Raw genomic sequence first — 20909 nt, 5'->3', positions numbered from 1 at the left:
TAGAAGTACAAGCAGTAAAGGTGACTACAGAGAAATACTAGAAAGTAAAAATCATTCATATAAGCAATAGGACCCATGATCTCTGAAGTTTAAAGTTAGTCTATGGTAATAAAATAGATGTTTGTTAGTATCCCAAATATATTTAAAGCTAGCATTATGTATAACACAAATCAGAGAAGAGTTCTGTCAACTTATGATATCATTTCCTGGTAAGACATTGTTTACAGTGAAGTCTGCAGCAAAGTCTGATACTTTAAGCTTCACAACTGAGCTTCATCTCATGCATGACCATGTGATATTGACAAGTAAATAAGTAAAGAGTTAGGTCCTGAGCTATTGTTGATGATGATTCACTGTATGTGTCATCAGTGCAAATGGAGGCTTTGTTTTAAGTTGAACAGAGGAAGGTTTGTAGCCAAAGAAACTTAAAATACAACCTGTCTCTAGTTACCAGGCAGAAGGCCATTGATACTTTGGGAACACATGGATTCAATGTAGACTCCAGAGACACCATTACTCAGACTGGAGATGGAGGTGAGTCGTTGCAGTTGGGGTGGGGAGGGGAGGTGGAGAAAAAACTTTAGTAACGCGGAGAAAAAAAACTTCAGTTTATATTTCACTGAAGTGAAATATAAACATCCCAGAATTGACCAGAAGATGTGGAAAAGAACAATATGGTGAATGCCAGGAAAAAACACAAACTGGATCACAGCTTCTCTTTTATAAAAAGGTTAAATATTATTACCTGTTACTTAATGAAGAGAAACTAGAAATTAATAATAAAAGCCACTCTCCTTTGGAATTCATTGTGTATAAGTATAGTTTAGGAAATTCTACATAGTTTTCATAAATGAGTGTAGATTTACTTATGCTCAATAAATCCTTTTGTCGACTTCAAAAATTTCTGAGTTAAATGAAAACACTTTAATATTGTTTCATACTGATATATGAAACATGTGAATATTTTCTGAATATTAGAATTAAGATTTTGGTACCCAGAATGAACAAAATCAGGAATAAAACCCCTTTCTCAAACAATCCTGCATTAATGAGCCTTAATTTTATTTGGGTATGATACACCTCGTAGTAGCATTTACTCCTGTATTCTGAAATCTGTATGTACTCTTTGTCTCCTAAGTAAGCTGAGATTTTGGAGGGAAGGAAATCATGAATTATCCATCTTCATGTCTCCAGTGCCTAATATATGCATGGAATACAGGAGGGGCATAATATGTTTATTGAAATAAACTGAATTAAGTAGAATGAATAAAGACTAGGATAAAAGAAGCAATGTGTCATTGCCTAAAGAGGACTGGCATGTGGATTAGGAAGTGGTCTTAAATGGTGACTTTGGCATTAATCAAAGGATGTTTAAAGGATTGAGTTCCTTCATCTAACAATGCAAACCTTGAACTAGATCACTTGTTTTTAAATATTTGGTTTGGTTTTGGTTTGGTTTTGATTTTATTTATAGTCCTGTTCTCAGATTAAAAACTTACCACAAATCCCAATATACAAAAAAACTTAAAAAAGAACTGAACTGGATAAATCAGGGGCACAGGTTATAGAGCCCTGCTTGCTCCTTCTACTGCTGTTTGCTCTTATCCCATACCATCCAACAACAGCAATCCTTAATCAGTCTCCTCAGTAAGAGTTGGAAAGAGTAGAGTTTGAAAACCAGCATTCTACTATGTGATCTTCAAGCAATGAGTAGGTATAAAAAGCACTATATATATAAAATGTGTGTATGTGTAAATAATAAAATATATAAGTATACATCATATATAAATAAAATATATAACATAATAAAATAGAAGTATAAATAAATAAAATAGAAAAATATAAATAAATAAAATAAAAATATAAAAATAAAATATATAAAAATAATAAAATAGTGTTGTATATTTAAGATAACATGCTATTATTTCAACTTTTTTTGTAAAAACTATTTTTTACTTCCAAAATGCTGTTTATTATTTATATAAACTAGTGTTCTTTGCTCAATTAATATACGGGTTTTTTTCAAAGTGAAAAAAAAAAAAAAAGATAACATGCTATCACCATACCCTGCTCTTGCCATGCCTGCCTTGCTATGATTGAGTCAAGGTTTTCCTATATAAACAATTAAAATGATCATTTGTGCTTGTTCTTACAATTCTGTATGACTCCTTTTAATATATCTTCTTTTTAATATCTAATCTAGCTGTAATTGCTAAAGAAGTATATAAAACAAGAAAGGTGATTCAGTATTAAGGATTCTTCCTCAAGTGTGATTCATTTTGAATTCCATATTTTACTCCTCAGCTGCTTTGTAAAAATAATTTCCTTAATCTAAATTATTGCCATACTCATGAATTTAATGAGTACAAAATTATATAGTAAATATTTTCTATTAATTACATGTTTGAAATATAAATGAAAACTTATTTTAAAATTGCTATAACAGGTTTATCATAATTTAAAATGGTATATAGGTTGTGTTTTACTTTGTAAATATCAAAGTAATTTGATAATTACTTTGTAATCTTGCCTTGATGTGATCATACATATTTCGCTTGTCTCCATCAGTGCCCTTTATACTAATAATATTTCCTGATTAATATAGTTTAAAATATTGTCTAACTTTTATGAAAATGCAAGATAAAAATTCTTCCGAAGTTATTCACTGCCAAGGAAATAGAATAAATTCTCTGTTGTATGCTTCAAACCCACAATTTAAACCCATCATAGGTTTTATAATTTACACTTGTAGATAAAAACAATTATTTTGACTAGGATTCATATATTCCTTTTGTGCTTATGTATTCTGCAAGAGAATGTTTGTGTAGAAGATCAAGCCAAACACAAGCCCTTGCTTTTATGCAGGCTATGTATATAGTAAGCAAAAAGCAAAAATTCCATTAATAATAATACCCTAAGTTTCTCGAGTGTTTAACTTATGCCAGTCTCTGTTCTAATATTAAAGATGTTAAACAGAAAAGAATTTAGGAACAGACTCATGGCTAAGCCCCTTGGAAATGACTCCCTGAACCTGTCACATCAGGAAATTGAAGGATCAGAAAGCTGCCTCTGCAATTTTTAGCTACAAGAGCACATTGGCTTGCAGTTATAATCAGAAACTAGGAATTCCCCCTCCAGAATGTTGGATTCAGAATCATATCACTAATCCCTCAGCAGTAGAAAATAATAATAATTTGAACACTTCTCACTCCACTTAACTCATTTCCAAATTCAAATCTTATACTAATTCATTAACTCCAAGATCCTAGCTCCTAAGAAATCTGGGAAACAGTTTCAGCATGCTAGAAGGAGATTGGAATAGGGATTCAAGTGGGCCAATCTACTAAATCCAACAACCACAAATACTACTTTTTGTGTTAAGATTGTGAATTATTTTACAGATTGAGATTGGTTATTTTTAAAATTGGATCATGACAGAGGATCAAGAAAATCTATTTCTCTCCTCCAAACCTATCCATCATAATGTGGCATAAATGCTATTTTTGTTAAAGGAAAACCAATAGCCCTGGAAACCAAAACTGCACCATAAATAGGCCATGTATTTTGAAAAACTTCTAGGAGATAGACTAGAATTACAATGAGGAAGAAAGAAGATTGAAGAAAGCCCATCACAATGTAAAATACATATAAGAGCAAGTCACTGAAAGGTTATTGTAATTCCATGATATTCCTAAATTAGCATCAAGAAATAAGTAATCAAGAGGGACTTCTTAGTCAATTCTCAGAGTTAATATTTGATTAATAATGCACCTTCCCCTGAAGTTAAATTTATTACAATAGCACAACTGTCTAAATAGGTTTATAATAGTACGTGTGGGGGGATGCTAAACCATGTACCTATATAAATAAATCTGCATTTTCATTCGGTAATACAATGAATTTTCTATAATGGGGGGGGGGGGATAAGTAACAGACCTAAGGAAAAGGACCAAAGTGAGTGACCAAAATAACTGAACCCAAAAGAAACAGAATGAGTCAAAGAAAATTCCAAGACTGTCATACAGAGTGAAGTAAGTCAGGAAGAGAAAAACAAATATTTGTGGGACCTAGAAGATTGGTACAGATGAACTTATTGGCAAAGCAGAAATAGAGACACAGATGTAGAGAACACTTACGGATACCAAGGGGGGAAGGGAGAATGGGATGAACTGGGAGATTGGGATTGACATATATACACTACTATGTATAAATAGATAATTAATAAGAACCTACTGTATAGCACAGGGAACTCTACACAGTGCTCTGTGGTGACCTAAATCAGAAGGAAATCTAAAAAAGAGGGGATATATGTATACATATAACTGATTCACTTTGCTGTACAGCAGAAATTAACACAACATTGTAAAGCAACTATACTCCAATAAAAATTAATTAGAAAAAGAAAATTCTGAGTATTTGAAATGCTAAGAGCAGTTTTTGGGGAAAATTAATCCTGAAAAAAAAGCCTGTTGTGAAAGAGGAGAAAATATTAAACAGCAAAACACACTTGTAATTTTTAAATACAAGCTAAGTAAGTTTGAATTTGGCTAAAAGTAAAATTCATTGTCTGAAAGGGAAAATCAGAGAAATCTTCCAGTACCTAGAGGATCAGTCTAAAGGAGATTTTTAGAACTCTGTCTAATGTGTTTTCCTTAAGATGAGAACAAAGAAAATGGAATAGGAGAAATGTTTGTTGCTTTTGTTGTTGCTTTTGCTTGTCCTTGTTAGGATTTTTAAGAGGATAATTTGTCTAAAACTAGTCCTTAGATTGCATCTATCAAATGCTGAGAAACAGTTCATTCTTTCCTTAACTTTGACCTATCAATAAGCTAGTAAAATTATAGAAATCTTAAGATAAAATAAAATTTAAAAGCTTCAAGAGGGAAAGAAAATAGTAACTTTAAAGGAATAATAAAATTTGCATTAAATTTCTCCTTTTCAATATTGGACACTAGAAACATAATAATTTCTTTAAATTTCTGAATGAAATTTATTTTCAACTCAGAGTTATATTCCCATTAATAATTAAAATCTGGAAAATGAAACAGATATATTTTTGGTAAAAATTACTCACCAAATAATAACTGGTACTTGGTCAGTTTGTCATTTGGAGAGTTTTGAAAGAATTTTATAAGAATGTAAGGCAGAATTTTTTTACAAATGTATTTAAATAAAGAGATAGAATACAATAGACATTAGCTACAAAATAAAATGGTTAAAGTGATATTTAAAATCTAAATTATTTTTTACGCATACTGAAAGACATTAAGCTATGGATCACAGTTTGTATTTTTAAAAAGCTGAGAGGAGCTTCAAGATGGTGGAAGAGTAAGACAAGGAGATCACCTTCCTCCCCACAAATACATCAGAAATACATCTACATGTGGAACAACACCTACAGAACACCTACTGAATGCTGGCAGAAGACCTCAGACCTCCCAAAAGGCAAGAAACTCCCCACGTACCTGGGTAGGGCAAAAAAAAAAAAAAAAAAAGGAGGGAGCTGTGAAGGAGGACAGGTTTCCACACACTAGGAAGCCCCTTCGCGGATGGAGACTGCGGGTGGTGGATGGGGGAAGCTTCGGGGCCGCGGAGGAGAGCATAGCAACAGGGTTGCAGAGGGCAAAGCAGAGAGATTCCCGCACAGACGATCGGTGCCGACCAGCACTCACCAGCCCCAGAGGCTTGTCTGCTTACCCGCGGGGACAGGCGGGGGCTGGGAGCTGAGGCTCCGGCTTTGGTCGGATCCCAGGGAGAGGACTGGGTTGGCTGCGTGAACACAGCCTGAAGGGGGCTAGTGCACCACAGCTAGCCCGGAGGGAGTCCGGGAAAAAGTCTGCAGCTGCCGAAGAGGCAAGAGACTTTTTCTTGCCTCTTTGTTTCCTGGTGCACGAGGAGAGGGGATTAAGAGCGCTGCTTAAAGGAGCTCCAGAGATGGGCGCAAGCCACGGCTATCAGTACAGACCCCAGAGGTAGGCATGAGATGCTAAGGCTGCTGCTGCCGCCACCAAGAAGCCTGTGTGCAAGCACAGGTCACTATCCACACCTCCCCACCCAGGAGCCTGTGCAGCCCGCCACTGCCAGGGTCCCGTGATCCAGGGACAACTTCCCCGGGAGAACGCATGGCACGCCTCAGGCTGGTGCAATGTCATGCCGGTCTCTGCTGCCGCAGGCTCGCCTTGCACTCCGTAACCCCTCCCTCCCCCCGGCCTGAGTGAGCCAGAGACCCCGAAGCAGCTGCTCCTTTAACCCCGACCTGTCTGAGCCGGAACAGACGCCCTCAGGCGACCTATACGCAGAGGCTGGGCCAAATCCAAAGCTGAACCCCGGGAGCTGTGCGAACAAAGAAGAGAAAGGGAAATTTCTCCCAGCAGCCTCAGGAGCAGCGGATTAAATCTCCACAATCAACTTGATGTACCCTGCATCCGTGGAATACCTGAATAGACAATGAGTCATCCCTAATTGGGGAGAGGTGGGCTTTGGGAGCAATGATATATTTTTTTTTCCCCTTTTTCTCTTTTTGTGAGTGTGTATGTGTATGCTTCTGTGTGTGATTTTGTTTGTACAGCTTTGCTTTTACCATTTGTCCTAGGGGTCTCTCTGTCTTTTTTTTTTTTATTATTACTTAAAAATTTTTTTTCTTAATTACTTTTTATTTTAATAACTTCTTTATTTTATTTTATCTTCTTTTTTTCTTTTTTTTTCTCCCTTTTATTCTGAGCCATGTGGAGGACAGGCTCTTGGTGCTCCAGCCAGGCATCAGGGCTGTGCCACTGAGGTGGGAGAGCCAAGTTCAGGACACGGGTCCACAAGAGACCTCCCAGCTCCACGTAATATCAAACGGCGAAAATCTCCCAGACATTTCCATCTCAACGCAATACCCAGCTCCACTCAACAACCAGCAAGCTACAGTGCAGGACACCCTATGCCAAACAACTAGCAAGACAGGAGCACAGCCCCATCCATTAGCACAGAGGCTGCCTAAAATCATAATGCCACAGACCCCCCAAAACACACCACCAGGTGTGGACCTTCCCACCAGAAAGACAAGATCCAGCCTCATCCACCAGAACACAGGCACTAATCCCCTCCACCAGGAAGCCTACACAACCCACTGAACCAACCTTAGCCACTGGGGACAGACACCAAAAACAAAGGAAACTACGAACTTGCAGCCTGCAAAAAGGAGACCCCAAACATAGTAAGTTAAGCAAAATGAGAAGACAGAAAAACACACAGCAGACAAAGGAGCAAGGCAAAAATCCACCAGACCTAACAAATGAGGAGGAAATAGGCAGTCTACCTGAAAAAGAATTCAGAATAATGATAGTAAAGATGATCCAAAATCTTGGAAATAGAACAGAGAAAATAAAAGAAATGTTTAACAAGGATCTAGAAGAACTAAAGAGCAAACAAACAATGATGAACAACAAAATAAATGAAATTAAAAATTCTCTAGAAGGGATCAATAGCAGAATAACTGAGACAGAAGAACGGATAAGTGACCTGGAAGATAAAATAGTGGAAATAACTACTGCAGAGCAGAATAAAGAAAAAAGATGAAAAGAACTGAGGACAGTCTCAGAGACCTCTGGGACAACATTAAACACACCAACATTCAATTTATAGGGCTCCAAGAAGAAGAAGAGAAAAAGAAAGGGACTGACAAAATATTTGAAGAGATTATAGTTGAAAACTTCCCTAATATGGGAAAGGAAACAGTTAATCAAGTCTAGGAAGCACAGAGAGTCACATACAGGATAAATCCAAGGAGAAACACGCCAACACACATATTAATCAAACTATCAAAAATTAAATACAAAGAACAAATATTAAAAGTAGCAAGGGAAAAACAACAAATAACACATAAGGGAATTCCCATAAGGTGAAAAGCAGATCTTTCAGCAGAAACTCTGCAAGCCAGAAGGGAGTGGCAGGACATATTTAAAGTGTTGAAGGAGAAAAACCTAAAACCAAGATTGCTCTACCCAGCAAGGATCTCATTCAGATTTAAAAGACAAATTAAAAGCTTTACAGACAAGCAAAAGCTAAGAGAATTCAGCACCACCAAACCAGCTTTACAACGAATGCTAAAGGAACTTCTCTAGGCAGGAAACACAAGAGAAGGAAAAGACCTACAATAATAAACCCAAAACAATTAAGAAAATGGTAATAGGAACATACATATCGATAATTACCTTAAATGTAAATGGATTAAATGCTCCAACCAAAAGACATAGACTGGCTGAATGGATAAAAAAAACAAGACCCATATATATGCTGTCTACCACAGTCCCAACAGACCTAGGGACACATACAGACTGAAAGTGAGGGTATGGAAAAAGATATTCCATGCAAATGGAAATAAAAAGAAAGCTGGAGTAGCAATTCTCATATCAGACAAAATAGACTTTAAAACAAAGACTATTACAAGAGACAAAGAAGGACACTACATAATGATCAAGGGATCAATCCAAGAAGAAGATATAACAATTGTAAATATCTATGCACCCAACATAGGAGCAACTGAATACATAAGGCAAACACTAACAGCCATAAAAGAGGAAATCAACATTAACACAATCATAGTAGGGGACTTTACACCCCACTTTCACCAATGGACAGATCATCCAAAATGAAAATAAATAAGTAAACACAAGCTTTAAATGATACATTAAACAAGATGGACTTAACTGATATTTATAGGACATTCCATCCCAAAACAACAAAATACACATTCTTCTCAAGTGCTCATGGAACATTCTCCAGGATAGATCATATCTTGGGACACAAATCAGGCCTTGGTAAATTTAAGAAAATTGAAATCGTATCAAGTATCTTTTCTGACCACAACGCTATGAGACTAGATATCAATTACAGGAAAAAATCTGTAAGAAATACACACACATAGAGGCTAAACAAGACACTACTTAATAACCAAGAGATCACTGAAGAAATCAAACAGGAAAACAAAAAATACCTAGAAACAAATGACACTGAACACACAACGACCTAAAACCTATGGGATGCAGCAAAAGCAGTTCTAAGAGGGAAGTTTATAGCACTACAATCCTACCTAAGAAACAAGAAACATCTCAAATAAACAACCTAACCTTACACCTAAAGCAATTAGAGAAAGAAGAACAAAAACCCCCCAAAGTTAGCAAAAGGAAAGAAATCATAAAGATCAGATCAGAAATAAAAGAAAAAGAAATGAAGGAAACGATAGCAAAGATCAATAAAAATAAAAGCTTCTTCTTTGAGGAGATAAACAAAATTGATAAACCATTAACCAGACGTATCAAGAAAAAAAGGGAGAAGACCCAAATCAATAGAAATGAAAAAGGAGAAGTAACAACTGACACTGCAGAAATAAAAAGGATCATGACAGATTACTGCAAGCAACTATATGGCAATAAAATGGACAACCTGGAAGAAATGGACAAATTCTTAGAAATGCACAACATGCCGAGACTGAACCAGGGAGAAATAGAAAATATGAACAGACCAATCACAAGCACTGAAATTGAAACTGTGATTAAAAATCTTCCAACAAACAAAAGCCCAGGACCAGATCACTTCACAGGCAAATTCTATCAAACATTTAGAGAAGAGCTAACACCTATCCTTCTCAAACTCTTCCAAAATATAGCAGAGGGAGGAACACTCCCAAACTCATTCTATGAGGCCACCATCACCCTGATACCAAAACCAGACAAAGATGTTCAAAAAAAGAAAACTACAAGCCAATATCCTTGAGGAACATAGAGGCAAAAATCCTCAACAAAATACTAGTAAACAGAATCCAACAGCACATTAAAAGGATCATACACCATGATCAAGTGGGGTTTATCCCAGGAATGCAAGGATTCTTCAATATATGCAAATCAATCAACGTGAAACACCATATTAACAAATTAAAGGAGAAAAACCATATGGCCATCTCAATAGATGCATAGAAAGCTTTCGACAAAATTCAACGCTCATTTATGGTAAAAACCCTCCAGAAAGTAGGCATAGAGGGAACTTTCCTCAACATAATAAAGGCCATATATCACAAACCCACAGCCAATATCATCCTCAATGGTGAAAAACTGAAGCAATTTCCACTAAGGTCAGGAACAGGAAAAGGTTGCCCACTCTTACCACTATTATTCAATGTAGTTTTGGAAGTTTTAGCCACAGCAATCAGAGAAGGAAATGAAATAAAAGGAATCCAAATTGGAAAAGAAGAAGTAAAGCTGTCACTGTTTGCAGATGACATGATACTATACATAGAGAAAACTAAAGATGCCACCAGAAAACTACTAGAGCTAATCAATGAATTTGGTAAAGTAGCAGGATACAAAATGAATGCACAGAAATCTCTTGCATTCCTCTACACTAATGATGAAAAATCTGAAAGTGAAATTAAGAAAACACTCCCATTTACCATTGCAACAAAAAGAATAAAATATGTAGGAATAAACTTACCTAAGGAGACAAAAGACCTATATGCAGAAAATTATAAGACACTGATGAAAGAAATTAAATATGATACAAATAGATGGAGAGATATACCATGTTCTTGGATTGTGGATTGTGAAAATGACTCTACTACCCAAAGCAATCTACAGATTCAATGCAACCCCTATCAAACTACCACTGGCATTTTTCATAGAAGTAGAACAAAAAATTTCACAATTTGTATGGAAACACAATAGACCCTGAATAGCCAAAGCAATCTTGAGAAGGAAAACGGACCTGGAGGAATCAGGCTCCCTGACTTCAGACTATACTACAAAGCTACAGTAATCAAGACAGTATAGTACTGGCACAAAAACAGAAATATAGATCAATAGAAGATGATAGAAAGCCCAGAGATAATCCCATGCACATACGGTCACCTTATCTTTGATAAAGGAGGCAAGAATATACAATGGAGAAAGGAGAGCCTCTTCAATAAGTGGTGCTTGGAAAACTGGACAGCTACATGCAAAAGAATGAAATTAGAACACTCCCTAACACCATACACAAAAATAAACTCAAAATGGATTAAAGACCTGAGTTTAAGGCAAGACACCATCAAACTCTTAGAGGAAAACATAGGTAGAACACTCTGTGACACAGCAAGATCCTTTTTAACCCACCTCCTAGGGAAATGGAAATAAAAACAAAAATAAACAAATGGGACCTAAGGAAGCTGAAAACTTTTGCACAGCAAAATAAAACATAAATAAGACGAAAAGACAACACTCAGAGTGGGAGAAAATATTTGCAAATGAAGCAACTGACAAAGGATTAATCTCAAAAACATACAGGCAGCTCATGCAGCTCAATATCAAAAAAACAAACAACCCAATCCAAAAATGGACAGAAGACCTGAGTAGACATTTCTCCAAAGTAGATATACAGATTGCCAATAAACACTTGAAAGAATGCTCAACATCATTAATCATTAGAGAAATACAAATCAAAACTACAATGAGATATCATCTCACACCGTTTAGAATGGCCATCATGAAAACAGCTAGGGCTTCCCTGGTGGCACAGTGGTTGAGAGTCTGCCTGCCGATGCAGGGGACATAGGTTCGTGCCCCAGTCCGGGAAGATCCCACATGCCATGGAGCAGCTGGGCCCATGAGCCATGGCCACTGAGCCTGCACGTCCAGAGCCTGTGCTCTGCAACGGGAGAGGCCACAACAGTGAGAGGCCTGCATACTGCAAAAAAAAAAAAAAAAAAAGAAATCTAGAAACAATAAATGCTGGAGAGAGTGTGGAGAAAAGGGAACCCTCTTGCACTGTTGGTGGGAATGTAAATTGATATAGCCACTATGGAGAACAGTATGGAGGTTCCTTAAATATCTAAAAATAGAATGACCTTACGACCCGGCAATCCCACTACTGGGCATATACGCTGAGAAAACCATAATTCAGAAAGAGTCATGTACCAAAATGTTCATAGCAGCTCTATTTACAATAACCAGGACATGGAAGCAACCTAAGTGTCCATCAACAGATGAATGGGTAAAGAAGATGTGGCACATATATACAATGGAATATTACTCAGCCATAAAAAGGAACGAAACTGAGTTATTTGTAAGGAGGTGGATGGACCTAGAGACTTTCATACAGAGTGAAGTAAGTCATAAAGAGAAAAACAAATGCTGTATTCTAACATATATATATATGGAATCTAAAAAAAAAAGAAAGAAAAAATGTTTAGAAGAACCTAGGGCCAAGACGGGAATAAAGATGCAGACCTACTAGAGAATGGACTTGAAGATACGGCGAGGGGGATGGGTAAGCTGGGACAAAGTGAGAGAGGGGCATGAACATATATACACTACCAAACGTAAAATAGATAGCTAGTGGGCAGCAGCCGCATAGCACAGGGAGATCAGCTCGGTGCTTTGTGACCCCCTAGAGGGGTGGGATAGGGAGGGTGGGAGGGAGGGAGATGGAAGAGAGAAGAGACATGGGGACATATGTATATGTATAACTGATTCACTTTGTTATAAAACAGAGACTAGCACGCCATTGTAAAGCAATTATACTCCAATAAAGATGTTAAAAAATAAAAAAATTAAAAAGAATAAATAAAAACATCACACGTATTATCTCATCTAATTCTTTAAAAAAAGTTGATAATTATAAGGTCTAGAACTGATTAAAGTGATAGTATACTATGACAATATGATTAATTACATGAACAAACTGTAGGATCAATTACCCTTATTTAATAAGGTGAAAAATCTCACCATAATCTTGATTGATAATGAAAAAGCATTCTAGAAAGTTTAACGTGCATTTGTGATTACAAAGAAAGAATAACAAATTTATATTTTACAACAAATTTTTAGTTAATATATATCAGAAATCTATCAAAAACGTCAAAGTTAATGGTGAAAGATTAGATACATTTTCTATTATGGTCAAGGACTGGACAAGAATGATGTTATTACTCAGTACTGTACTAGTCATTTTTTTTATTGACTTTATTTTTTTGGAGTAATTTAAATTTCACACTAAACTGAGGGGAAACTGGAAGTATTTTGATAAACACTCACACATTATATCTTTTAAAAATGAAGAGTTGTAACTGTCTTTAAATGCATCATATAAGCTGGTTATGTAAACTCCATAAAAGCAAGGACTATTTTGTCCTCAGAGGCTAGAAATTGCGTTGCATATAGTGGGTACTTAATACATAAGTATTAAAGTAGCCAGACAAAATAATGATGTATAAATGTTGATAACCTTCTTATACAACATAGAAAAAATTAAACCAAAAAAAAAAGCAACAAAGTTATAGAAAATCTAGGAATAAAACTTATAAATGTGTCGAATCCATATAAAGTTATGCTGACATTTTAATTATGGATATAAAAGACAACTAGAATAAATTTAGAATATTTCATATTGTGGAATGGAAAATCTTTGTAATATAAATGTGTGAATACTTGTAAACTTAATGTTAAACTTCAAAAAAATGATAGACTATAAGAAAATAATTGAATATATGGAATGCATTAGTAGCAGAATGTATAAAGAGTTAAAGAATTTTTTTTAAATAAGTCATTGCAAATATGAAAGTTGCTAAGAAGGTAAATCTTCAAAGTTCTCATCACAAGAACAAGTTGTAATATTGTATGGTGACAGATGGTAACTAGACTTGTTGTGGGGATAACTTTGCAATGTATACAAATGTCAAATCATTATGTTGTACACCTGAAACTAAGTTGGGCCTTTAGCTGATCATCACCAAGATTCACCAGAGGTGAATCCTTTCCTTGGTTAAAGCCAGCAGAAAGGGAGATGATAGAATTGCCTTATAATCCCTCTCGGAATGCATTTACTATGTATTAGATTTAGTTCGAAGTTTTTTGGGTTTGGTTTTGTTTCTTTTAAGAAACCAAATTTGTTTGTGTTATCCCTCCAAAAGTCTCAAAATCAGATCTTCCTGGTACCAAACATTCACAAATACTAATCTGAAATGATTTTTTCTTCCTTTCTTTTTAAAATTTTCTTGGAGTACAGTTGATTTATAGTGTTGTATTAGTTTCATGTGTGCAACAAAGTGATTCAGTTATACATATACATATATTCATTCTTTTTCAGATTCTTTTCTCATATAGGTTATCACAGAATATTGAGTAGAGTTTCCTGTGCTATACAGTAGGTCCTTGCTGGTTATCTATCTTACATGTAGTAGTGTGTGTATGTTCATCCCAAGCTCCTGATTTATCTCTCCCCGCAACATTTCCCCTTTGGTAACCATAAGTTTGTTTTCCATATCCGTAAGTCTGTTTCTGTTTTGTAAATAAGTTCATTTGTATCATTTTTAAAATTAGATTCCACATATGAGTGATATCATATGACATTTGTCTTTGTCTGACTTACTTCACTTAGTATGATAATCTCTAGGTCCATCCAAGTTGCTGCAAATGGCATTATTTTATTCTTTTTTACGGCTAATATTCCATTGTATATATGTACCACATCTTCTTTATGCATTCCTCTGTCGATGGACATTTAGGTTGCTTCCATGTCTTGGCTATTATAAATAGTGCTGCAATGAACATTGGAGTGCATGTATCTTTTTGGATTATAGTTTTCTCCAAATACATGTCCAGGAGTGGGATTGCTGGATCATATGGTAGCTCTATGTTTAGCTTTTTAAGGAACTTCCATACTGTTCTCCGCAGTGGTTGTACCAATTTACATTCCCACCAACAGTGCAGAAGGGTTCCATTTTCTCCACAAAAAGTCATCAAAAAGTCTGAAATGATTATTTCTTAAAGGTGATCTGGAAGAAAGAAAGGAGCTATGAGGCCATTTGTAGGAGTCACCTTTTAATCTCTAGTACTGAAGCAAGATAATTATCTTTCTTCTTTCCACTGGTCTCCCAGATTCTTAGAGAAGTGAAGAAACTGACTTTCTGCTCATAAAACATTTTGGACTTTATAATTCTTAACTCTGCTGTTTTCTGTTCCCAGCTCTCTATAAGCCATTGTGTGATTTTTAACTCCCCACACACTGGCAAAACTTTGACTTGAAATTCTGTTTATGTTCCTTGAATTTTATGAATTCCCCTTGTCTTTTTCAATATTTATTTTTTTGTCTAAGTTTACAACTACATCTCTCAATGTTTCATTAACATGAAAGTTCCATTTGCTCACTGACAAATGCAATCTTTCACCACTTTATCTTTTTCACTGCTGTGGCCTCTCCCGTTGCGGAGCACAGGCTCCGGATGCGCAGGCTCAGCGGCCATGGCTCACGGGCCCAGCCGCTCCGCGGCATGTGGAATCTTCCCGGACCGGGGCACGAACCCGTGTCCCCTGCATCGGCAGGCGGACTCTCAACCACTGCGCCACCAGGGAAGCCCTACCACCACTTTATCTTTTGTTTGCTCTGAGAAAAGCAAACCTTCTTCTTCTTTTTTTTTTTTTTTTTACCACATTTCTCTTCTAAAAGATATTTTTGATATGTTTAAAAAAATTTTTTTCCATCTTGGGATGATATTGTCATACTAAAATGGAAGTCACCTTGCTCCAATGATGATTTATAAATGTCAAAAACTGAAGGCTGGGCATTGGAGAGGAAAGACCAATTAATTCTCTTATTAACTAGTTTTTCCAAAAGGAGATCTTGAAGACTACCAAAAGTTTCTGCATATTAGGAAATATAAAATCTTTGTTTTTTTTTAAATCTCAGAATTTTTTTTTTAGTAATCTTGTTTCTCATTTTTGAGGTTAATTCTCTCTTTTTTTTTTTTTTTTTTTTTGCGGTATGCGGACCTCTCACTGCCGTGGCCTCTCCCGTTGCGGAGCACAGGCTCCGGACGCGCAGGCTCAGCGGCCATGGCTCACGGGCCCAGCCGCTCCGCGGCATGTGGGATCTTCCCAGAGCGGAGCACGAACCCGCATCCCCTGCATCGGCAGGCGGACTCTCAACCACTGCGCCACCAGGGAAGCCCGAGGTTAATTCTCATATAAATCCTTACTAAGGTGACAATTTTCAATGCTCTTTTTTAAAAAAGTAAATTAAGTGTAAACATTTTTAGAATCAAACTGATAAATATCCATTAAATGTCATAGATATTTTGGGAGAAAACAAAACATGAGTATTCTCCACGAATTTAAAATTTAATTACAGAAATAACATGTGGACATAATACAAAGGAATTTACAATACTATGAAATGAATAATAAATACCAAATGAGGTTTATGGGATAAAAGTTATTCAAGGGTTTAGTGTGGGAACAAATTGCTTAAAATGGAACTTAATCTGCATTTGGAGAGACAAGCACTTGCTGAAATACTGGTCAGCAACTGACTGCTCTAGTGAAATAGGGATGTTTGGCTCATAATACTTGGATATAGAAATATGAAGGAGATTTGAAGGTACTCTTAAGAGTGCTGACTCCTGGTATTATTATGATTGTTTTGTTTTATTTGTACAGAGTAGAGACAGGAGGCTTACTCTAGTGATTTAATGCAGAATTAATAGAAGGAAGGAGGACTAGATGCAATAAGCCAGTTAAAAGTTGTTCTGGTCATTTCTGTGAAATGATAAAGGGCAAAATTAAAACGGTGGCTGGAGGAAATGTGGTAACAATTTGTCAGATTTGGGGTATTTCCTGGATATAAATGGCCACTTTCACCACAGGAAAATGTATACTATGCAAATGTTAAACCCAATCAGGTTCACTTGCTTCTTTCTGCCATTTCTATGTGTCAGACCCTATTTTGAACATTAAAATATGCAACATTTTTAATGAAACCTCTTTTACAAATTCAGAAAATCGGAATGTAGAGGGAAAAAAAAAAAAGGCATTTCCAGAAGAGTAACAACTCTATCTGATCACAATATGTGGTACTTTATTAGGCACTCAGTGAATACATGTTAAACATCATATGTATAAGCATGTAAATATTGGGAAACATGGCCTATATCACATATCAACACTGTCATACCAACATCTTATGACACATATACACATATGTTTCAGGATTTATATTAAGTTGTGACTGACCAATACATACAAACCCATTTAGTATGATTATTTTATAGTAGAGAAAGTAGATCACTGATTATTTGGGGCTTTATGCTTTGGTTAAAAACTATAACCCTGAATTTTTATTAATGCAATAATCTGAGAATTCAAAATTTCAAGTTTGCATGACTAATACTGATTTTAGTCAAATTCTGAATTCTTGCTTAAAATAAACTAGTTAATAGCCTTACCAGTTAAAAGCCAAAGAAAAAAGAAAACTATCTATAGAGTGCTTACTATGCCCCTATACTGTACTAGATGTATAATTATTGTCAGGTTGAATTCTCTCAGTGACTGTGAACTAGATTTTAATTAACATAGTCATAATTCACAAGTAATTATTTATTCCTAGGTAGTGTAGCACAATGCAACATATGTGTCTAGCTTTTTTTTAGATAAAACTATTTTATTATTTTAATGTGTGACTTTCTCTGTGGTTTCAAATATGCATGCACACCATTTGTATACATAAACAATATTATTCCAAATAATAATGTATCAGTCATAAGAGGCTAAATTATATTGTAGAAACAAACAAAAACAGAATTGGATAACAGGTACATTTATCAGGTGTGTTCCAAGTGCAATAAAGATCAGCAGAGGAGCTCTGCTCATTTTAGTCAGAGACCTGGGTTGACAAAGACTCCACCTAGACTTGTTCTCAAGGTTACTGTAGCAGGAGAAATAAAATACGTGGAACCACACACTGGATTTTAAAGTTTCCTGTCAGAAAAAATACATCCTGTTAGCCAAATCAATGCACACAGCCACCTCGAACTTAGAAGGAGATTTACATTTGTTTATTCACATTTATTTACATAAAAACTTAAATTTCTATGTTTTCTAGCTAGCAACGTAATAGTAAATTGTTTGTAATCAGGCTAAGAAACACTCTTTATCTAATGGATTCGTCTCTATTCTGAAAGATCTGTAATATTTTCACTATTGAAAAACTAAAGATGAATTAATTTTCACTTTTGGCCCAGTATTTAGCCAAAAAAAAAAAAAAAAGACCTACAGCCTCTTTCAGATGAACATGAATCACAATGAAGTATTTGAATTATTTATAAAGAATGAGTTCTGAAAATGATATATTGAGATATTTCCATATGTCTTACTAAGTAATGGACAATGTTAAGATGCATAAATTTTAGAAGAACATCTTCTATATGACTTGATAAATACTTCCTCCAAGTACCCCTGAATTTCAAGTCATCATTTTTATGGATTTGTTTAACTACCATTTACGTACTGACCTCATTTTCTTAACATTCTAAAATCTCTGAACACCCATTCCTTTCCAAAAGTAATTTTATTCAAAGTCTGTGGGGAAAGGTTAGCACAATCAAAATGAATATATTACTTTAAATTTTGTATCTCCTTAGCTCTCCGATTCACTGTATCTGTCTTTTAAGCTCTTGGCCTTTTGACATCCCTAGACACAAATTCAAATAATGTGGAAAATATATTACATTGTAATTTGTGTGAAATACAGAGCAATGCCAGATTTTTCATGGAAATGAATAAAGTTCTGAACAAGTGAGATGGCTATAATTTTTGAGACATAAAAGTCTTTTTCGGGGCTTCCCTGGTGGCGCAGTGGTTGAGAGTCCATCTGCTGATGCAGGGGACGCGGGTTCGTGCCCCGGTCTGGGAAGATCCCACATGCCGCGGAGCGGCTAGGCCTGCTGAGCCGGCGCGTCCGGAGAAGGAGAAGCCACAACAGTGAGAGGCCCGCGTACCAGAAAGGAGAAGCCACAACAGTGAGAGGCCCGCGTACCAGAAAAAAAAAAAAAAAAAAAGTCTTTTTCTGAGTCATTGGGAAGAAAGCTAGACAAATCAATTATATAAATGAGAGAAAAGGAGAGGGAGAGAGAGAGAGAGAAAACAGAGAAAGTTTTGTTTTTTAACTCACCTTATGAGTCTATAGTATTATACAAAGCTAAATATTAGTTCATTCCAAGATTTTATTTAATCTGCATGTTAAATATAAGACCCTTAATAGGAGGAAAAGGAGATTAACATCTAATGAGCTTCCACGCTCTTCTAGACATGATGATAGGCATGTGGCCAAGTAGGTAAGAAATAAGATAGATGATAGATATATGTGTATGCACACACGTTTCATGTATATATATATATATATATAATATATATATATTATATACACATACATAATTTGAATATAATATATGTATATAAATACATACGTACTTTGGGTGAGATATTTTCTAGCTATGCTTTCATTTTCTCATTTATAAAATAAAGATATTAATACCTACCTTCCTGACTTATTGAGAGGATTAAATAAGGTAATTACTAAAAGCATATAAGTACTGTCTTCCTTCAATAAAGGTCCCATTTTATGGCCATTATTAATTCATTCATTCCACATTGCATTTTTTTTTTTAAGCACATGCCAGTTGCCAGGTACTGTGCAGGCCCTGGGAATTGCTTGTGCAATAACACACATACAAGATAACTGCTCTTGTGGAACTTGTATTCAACTGACTCCATAACACTTAAAAAGAAAGAAAACTTGCTTGGGAAACTTTTGATTTTATGGTTTTCACCCCCACTTTTGATACTAATTTTTGAAGGCAATGTCCAAATGAATAACCCTTCCTCTGTTGTTCAATGAAATAAGTACCATATTATCTTCAGCCTTTCAGAATTTTATAGATATAACTTCATTTTAATCTTGAAAAATCAAGTATCCAATGGAGTTATGGTTAAAAAGATATAGACAAGAAAAGTTTCTGTTTTTGTCTATAGTTTTTTCTTCTTATGGCTCAACACAACTAGTTTTCTGTTGGTTATTATTGCTGTCACTGGGACATGGCCTCTGACTTGCTGTGATTCTTTAAATCCTAAAAGCCAGCATTGTGCCTAGAAGTCAAATAGCAAAACACAATTCACTGTGGTCTTTACAAGAAGAATAAGTTTCCAAACATTCAAGAAAAAATAATTCATAGTTTCATATTCAAGAAAAAAAATATTGGGTTGGCCAAAGCTTTCATTTGGGTTTTTCCGTAAGATGGTATGGCGAACCCGAACGAACTTTTTGGCCAACCCAATAATTCATATTTTCAATGCACAATTTGAAGTAATGAACCACAGGTCTATAATTTTAGAATAGAAGTCTGAGGCCAGAAGATACAATAGGGTCCAATTTGCAGGCCCTGTATTTGTCACTTCTTTCCTCTACTTTAACTCAATAGCTCGTTATCAATATTGTGAAAATAGCTATATATAAGTTTTAATTTTTGGTTTCATTTTTTTCCTGTTTTATGGAGAAATAATTGACACTGTAAAAGTTTAAGGTCTGTAGGATAATGATTTGACTTACATACATCAAGAAATGATTACCACAGTAAGTTTAGTGAACATTCATCACCATATATATATATATATATATATATATATATATATATATAAAGAAAAATACTATCACAAAATACTTCTGATAGCTATCAGGATTAACTCTTTTAACAACTTTCAAATATAACATCCAGCAGTGTTCATTATATTTATTATGATGATTATATTTATATTATATTTATCATGATTTAGTACTGATTTATCTTATAACTGGAAATTTTTACATTTTGACTACCTTTATCCAATACCCCCTCCCACTACTCCCTGCCCATGACAACCACAAATCTCTTTCTATGAGTTTGTTTTTGAAATATAATTGACCTATAATATTATGTTAATTACTGGTGCACAACATAGCTATATTTTAAATAGAATAAGGTTGAACAGTATATACAGAGTTTGTAAAAGCCAGCAACATAGAGAATTTCTGCAGAGATCTAGATGTGATCATGTTTTCCTCTTTCATATTGCAATAAAGATTACTAA

Source organism: Delphinus delphis, chromosome 5 (genome assembly GCF_949987515.2).
Source record: "Delphinus delphis chromosome 5, mDelDel1.2, whole genome shotgun sequence".
Classification (NCBI taxonomy): domain Eukaryota; kingdom Metazoa; phylum Chordata; class Mammalia; order Artiodactyla; family Delphinidae; genus Delphinus; species Delphinus delphis.
Note: the sequence above shows the minus strand (reverse complement) of the source record.